Below are 6,297 nucleotides of genomic sequence, written 5' to 3'. Positions count from 1 at the left end.
ACATTGAGGTCTTAAGACACGAAACGATCGGTCTGTGCAAGAAACTGAACAGTATTTATATCGTTTTTACCTCTGATCCACCGCAATGTCTGAGCGTGTTCACAACATCCGGCGCATGACGCGTGTACGTGCTCTGGCATAGTAGGCATAGATAATTATAAGTAGATGCCTCATTAGTGACTGTTTCTATGGGCCGCGATATGTTCCAAAATGGCAGACGTGTCAACGGTCCGGTCGAATAGGGCATCTATACATATCTATGATAGTAGACGCATGTGCGGAAGCAATCTGTCGCACGTATACGTTACTCATTATTTACACAGTGCAGAGAGATTGTGGACATGTTCACTGGCACTGCAATGATCTAAAGATATTTAGAAGTACAGGTCATCACAATGGAAGACGATTTTGATATATCATCGGACAACGTGGAAATTTTTGCCCAACCGTATTTATTTGATGTCACGCGCCGGATGTTGTGAACGCACTCAGGACAGTTGGACATTGTGGAGGATCAGAAGTACAAAATTATATAAATACTGTTCAGTTTCTTGCACAGACCGATCGTTTTGTGTCTTAAGACCTCAATGTATCGTCACGAGCCGCAGGGTTTAATTTGGTTTTGTCTGTGTATGTTTTTTTTTTTACTCTCAAAGCCGTGGAGCCCATTGACTGCCATTATAAGACCGATAGACTGCAACGGTTTGAGTTAAAAATCTTCGTTTGTGTTCTACTGAAGAAACAAAGTCACCTACATCTTGGATGCCCTGGGGGTAAGCAGATAAACATCACATTTTAATTTTTGGGTGAACTATCCCTTTAAATTAGTGTTGTTAAAGGCATGGTTCACCCCAAAAATGTACATTTTGTCATTTTTACTCAGCCACATGTGTTTTTCCATCCTTTTTGAAGCTTGAAAACGCCAGTTCACATTGTCACATCAAGAAGAGCAACAAGTACATCATTCAACATTTTTCTTTTCATGTTTCATGGAAGGAAGAAAATATTGCAGGTTGGAGTGGCATGGATGAGTAATTGAGTGATTTTTATTTTTGGGTGAATTAATTTCTTTATAATTTAAACAATTAAAATAATTCCAATATTTCAATTTCAAATCCCATGTAGAACATCTCACTTGTTTCTCCTATAAATAAATAAGATTAAATGGAAAGATATGCAGACTTCTGCTCCTGGTTTCCACTTCCAAAAATAAAAGAAAGAAATAAAGAATGAATGAATGGATGGATGGATGGATGGATGAATTAATTAATGAATAAATAAATATTAAGAATAAAACAAAGAGGAAGAGCTTTTAAAAGAAGATACTACAGTATTTTTGGGTTTCTAGATCAAAGTTTCATGTTAAATTCAATGTTACTTGCCTTTCTTTGTATTTAATTTTGAAATTCATAAGCAATTCCTGACTGAAAATTGTTTCTACACCAATTTTTGACTGCGTACATTGAATAAAATTTTGTAAAATCTTATTAAATAAAACATGAATATAAAATTGAAATTAACAAAAAGTAACATAAATCAGAAATAAAATCTGAAATAGATTCTCAAAAAATCTATATAAAATGTTAATAAACAGAAATAGAATTACAACAAAAACCTAGATAACAAGGATAAAGAGGAAAAATATGTCAGAGAGTGTGATCAAAGTTAGATCATTTTTCTAATCAAACTATCAATGAAAAAGACAAACAAAATGAGCAATACTATCCAAATTAATTTTTTAGCTAGTTTTACTCTGAGACAAAGTTACCTAACTCCTTAAATGTCCTAAACTATAGTATTGTAAGCAATTAAATTGTCCTCTGGGCAGTCACTCTACCTCATTTTTTACCATGACAAATGGGTCTCTGGGCTGAGGGAGGGAGGGAGAGAAGGGGAGAAGATGACGTGTTTTTTGATCATCCTACACACCCATATAATTTAAAGCCACAATGTGTGCCGTTTGCTCTGATCCATAGAGCGGGACTGATGCGCTTTCCTTCCTCTTACTGTAAAGGTCAGGCACAGGTGCTCTTCCTCTGTCTCACTGAAATAACAAGTGAATAATGACTGTTCAATACAGTGAGGGATGAATCACTGCTCACGGGAGGAAAAAAAACACAACAGAGATCACTTTGGTAATTGCAGTCGTTTCCACTACACAGCAACTAACCTTATCCTTGTATTATTTTTTTTTAAATCTGGGTTCGATTTTTATGTTGCTGGTCAAATTGACCCTAATTGGATTTATTGAAAAAAAAAAAAAAAAAAAAAAAATTAATATACATATTACCTTTAACATACATATTGCAACAAAAATAAACATGAAAACATATTATTTAACTGTATTAAAACTGTATTTAAGAATTTTTTAACCCACATCATAATTGTAATAAAAAAATTGCATGCACTTATGCACATTCCACAAAACCTCAGACTGTCAAAACTTTGCAGGCGTGTTTATGAACCTAAATGAAAAATGTTCACAGAATTAATAAAAATAATAATAATAATAAATAAATAATAAAAATATAGGTTAACCAATATTCCCGACAAATCAATTTATTATACAGCATGTATTATGAAATAAATGAATTAATTTTAAACATTAAATGGAGCAAACTGAAGTTTCTCCTAAAATTCCTTAAAATAAAGTTTACACAAATGAGACCATTTTTGACAAATGTTTTTTTTACCAATTTGAGAGATTATACACAACTCAAAAAGAGATACACAAGGTTACTGGTGTCTTTTTCTCAAGCTCTTTAGATGAAAGAGACTTCATTTATTTAAGAAGGAAACTTAATTTGAACGTCTCTATTTGCTCTCCTGTTAATCTCATTGACTTGTAGAATAAATATTTGAGACATTAAAGAGATTTCATTTCAATTTTCTGTTAACAGTCAGGTTCTGGCCATCTGATGCCAAGCATCTCTGCAGCAGCCGTGTTCCTCACACCAGAGGACTGTGGATCGGCTATTAAAAATGGATGTGAAAGCAAAGCATAACCTTTTATCTTTACTCAGGCTTAATAAGAGCATCGGAGGGGTGTTTCCAATAACAAATCCACAATGCTGGGTTCAGTGCAAGGTCACAGCATCGCACAGACCACATTTAGAAGAACTTTACAGTTTCCTAGTGCTCCTTGGGAAAATGAGACAGGAAACCAATAGAGAGAAGAAGAGACAGATCCAAAGTCAGCCTGAACTAGGCTCTCCTCAGACCGCAATGTGCTGAAACGAGATAACTGTCTCTACTCTGTCTGTTTTGCAACAGAGATCAGAAGTTCACAGAGTTCAAATATCACGGATGGAATGCATAAAGTTAATTAGTATGTACTGTACAGTTAAATGTCTGAAACCCTTTTGTGGGGGTGGGGGGGCTTTGTGGGTCATCCTTATTATGTAAAATATATATGTCCAACATGTATGTCTTAATCAATAGATCAAGATATTATATATTTATCTCAGTTTTTTTTAAAGATGGAAATCACATTAGTTTTCATTGTTATTCATTCTTGGCAGATCTTGGCATTTTTAATAATACTAATATAACAATAATAATAATAATAATAATAATAATAATAATAATAATAATAATAATAATAATAATAATAATAATAATAATAATAATAATAATAATAATAATAATAATAATAATAATAATAATAATAATAATAATAATAATAATAATAATAATAATAATAATAATAATAATAATAATAATAATAATAATAATAATAATAATAATAATAATAATAATAATTATTATTATTATTATTATTATTATTATTTTGAAGCAATATTTTCAAGAATAAAGAAAGGCAATAAATAAGTACATACATTTTAAGTGCGTGTGTGTACACAAACACACATGCACATATCATTCATTCATGCATTCTTTATTTATTTATATATTTACAAGGATTTTTTTAATGAAATATAAATACGGTCATGCTCTGTTATCCCCCCCCCCCTTCTCTAAAAGCAATGTTTCAAGCAAAACATGTTTAAAAAAATAAAACATGTTGACTGGTAAATTAATAAAACAGTATTATTCAATTAAAAAATAATATATATATTTTTTTTACATATTTAAAAAATACTGTTTCTGTTTCCTCAAAATCACTTTCCACCATGTTAGTCTTTTGTATCCCTGTTCCTTACAGACATCATTCTTAAGGAAGTGGCATTTTGGTGAGAAAACAACTGCAGAAACATTATGTATTAGCAATGGATTTGATGTTCTGTGATGTTTCATGGCATTACAAAAATCAAAATGATGTCATCAAAAAGATGGTTAACAAAAGCATCTAAAATAAACTTCAAGCTGACGTCCCTGTGTAAGCTAACTCTCAGTCCCACACTGAAAAATGGCTAACTTTAGCTCTTTATTTCCATCCTGCTAATTTTCCTGCCATTGTATAAATAATCAAGTTATAATTAAAAAGGTTTATGTGTCTGAGCTCGACCAGGGTATATTTCTGAACGTCTGGTGTGGCCTTTTCTAAAAACTCTTCCTTAAAAGTATATTAATTTTTCTTTACGTTTTAGCATGTGCGAGCGAGTGAGCTTCTATCAAGTGCTCACCATGGCCACAAATCGTGGGAGAAGCATGACCATTACATCACTGGGTATGAAATTACCTTTTAATTGCTTTTACTGCTAAACAAACAAACTACACTGAACATACATATCTCTCTCTGTGTCTCTGCTTCTATACCCCTCCACAGAGCTGTGAAAGAAGATGTCTTTTTGGGCTCCACAAATGGGTTGCTCCTATGACTCGACCCCTATGGAGGTAAATGAACGCCTCTGATACTCTGAGACGGGCTCCGGGACAGATCGCTTCCAATCACATCCCGCATCACCCGCATGGCTCCTGAGATTCGGCTCGGGGTGAAATTAAATGGCCGGTGTCATAAAGCCACCAAACAATGGAGCCATTCAGCCACTGGAGTTTCCTTCAAGCGAATGCAAACACGATACTTCTGATTCAGCACTTTCGCCTCAATGTGCTCCATTCTTGCTCTTCTCCCACTGCGGTCGCCTCCTCACAAGAGTAAATCACCCACCATCACACTCAAACATGGCCATTGTGTTGTGTTTTACGAGTGATGGTGCTGCTAAATGCACCAGACTTAAAACAAGAGGAATGGAGGAGCCTGAAAAACTCATTTAAAGGTCAGCCACAAACTTACAGCTAAAATATAATTAATAATATTATTTTCTGTGCAAACGGTACATAAGTAAAGTACATAAATAAAGTACATAATATTAGATTTGTTTTGTTTTGTTTTTAAGAAATCAAGTTCCCTATCGATACTTCACTCGTACTGCATCTGCTAAGATGCTATGGGGAAAACTCCTTTTTCTCCAAATACTGAAGCCTTTCAATAATGCTGTGTAACTGCACGGCCATTGGTTCGTGCAGTGAATTAAAAAACGAACCAATGGAGCCAACGGGGCATCTGGCTATATAAGTGGGCACTTCGCCATAGGATCCTCAGCTTACTTCGACTGAAGCACGACTGAGTCGTGCAGCTACAAAATACGGCCAGTCACGCATTACTCGTTCCATATCGATACTTCACTCGTATTGCGTCTGCTAAGATTCTATGGGGAACCAGTACAATCCCGCTGTGCTATGCTAGAGGAACGACTAATACTTGAACTTGCCTTGAGCACCAATGGGGCCCAGAAGGTCCAAGCATTTTGCAGGGAAGCCCCGCAGGAGGCAATAGGGCCAAACTCACAGAGGTAGGCCCGGCGCTGAGTAATCGTTCCAAGAGGAGCTGCACGAGCCTATGGCGACAAAGCCCGCCAGAGTCCGCCAGAATGGGCGGGACATCCGGCTATATAAGCGGCACTTCGCCACAGGATCCTCAGATTTCTTCTCCTTCAGCGATGACGACGTTCTTCGCTGATCTACGAGACTCGAAGCCTATCGCCGTAGAATCGCCTTCGCAGCGGATCAAGCTGAACCAGTGACCCTCTGCTCGGCTGATTCACCGCTTCTCCGCCGCCTTCAGCGTCGCAGCAGCAGCGGTCCCAGCTGATCCCCTGCCGCCATCCGGCGAGCCTAAAAGAGCTTATTTCTAAGAGGTAAGTTCTAAAAGAGCAAAATTTCTAGCGACGTTGTTGCAAATGTCGCGCTGCGAGTGTGGCTCGTGCAGGGAATCTTGCACGATGCAGAAGGGCAGTGAGTGCGTCGCCTTTCTGGGCAGCCCCCACGCAGAGACTGCACGCTCACTGAGACTGAATGCTCTCACTGAGAGCATGAGTCTTGCTCTTCTCCACT

This window comes from Sinocyclocheilus anshuiensis, unplaced genomic scaffold (genome assembly GCF_001515605.1).
Source record: "Sinocyclocheilus anshuiensis isolate Anshui unplaced genomic scaffold, SAMN03320099.WGS_v1.1 scaffold777, whole genome shotgun sequence".
NCBI lineage: Eukaryota > Metazoa > Chordata > Actinopteri > Cypriniformes > Cyprinidae > Sinocyclocheilus > Sinocyclocheilus anshuiensis.
The sequence above is the reverse complement of the archived record's forward strand: the minus strand, read 5'-3'. Positions refer to the sequence as shown.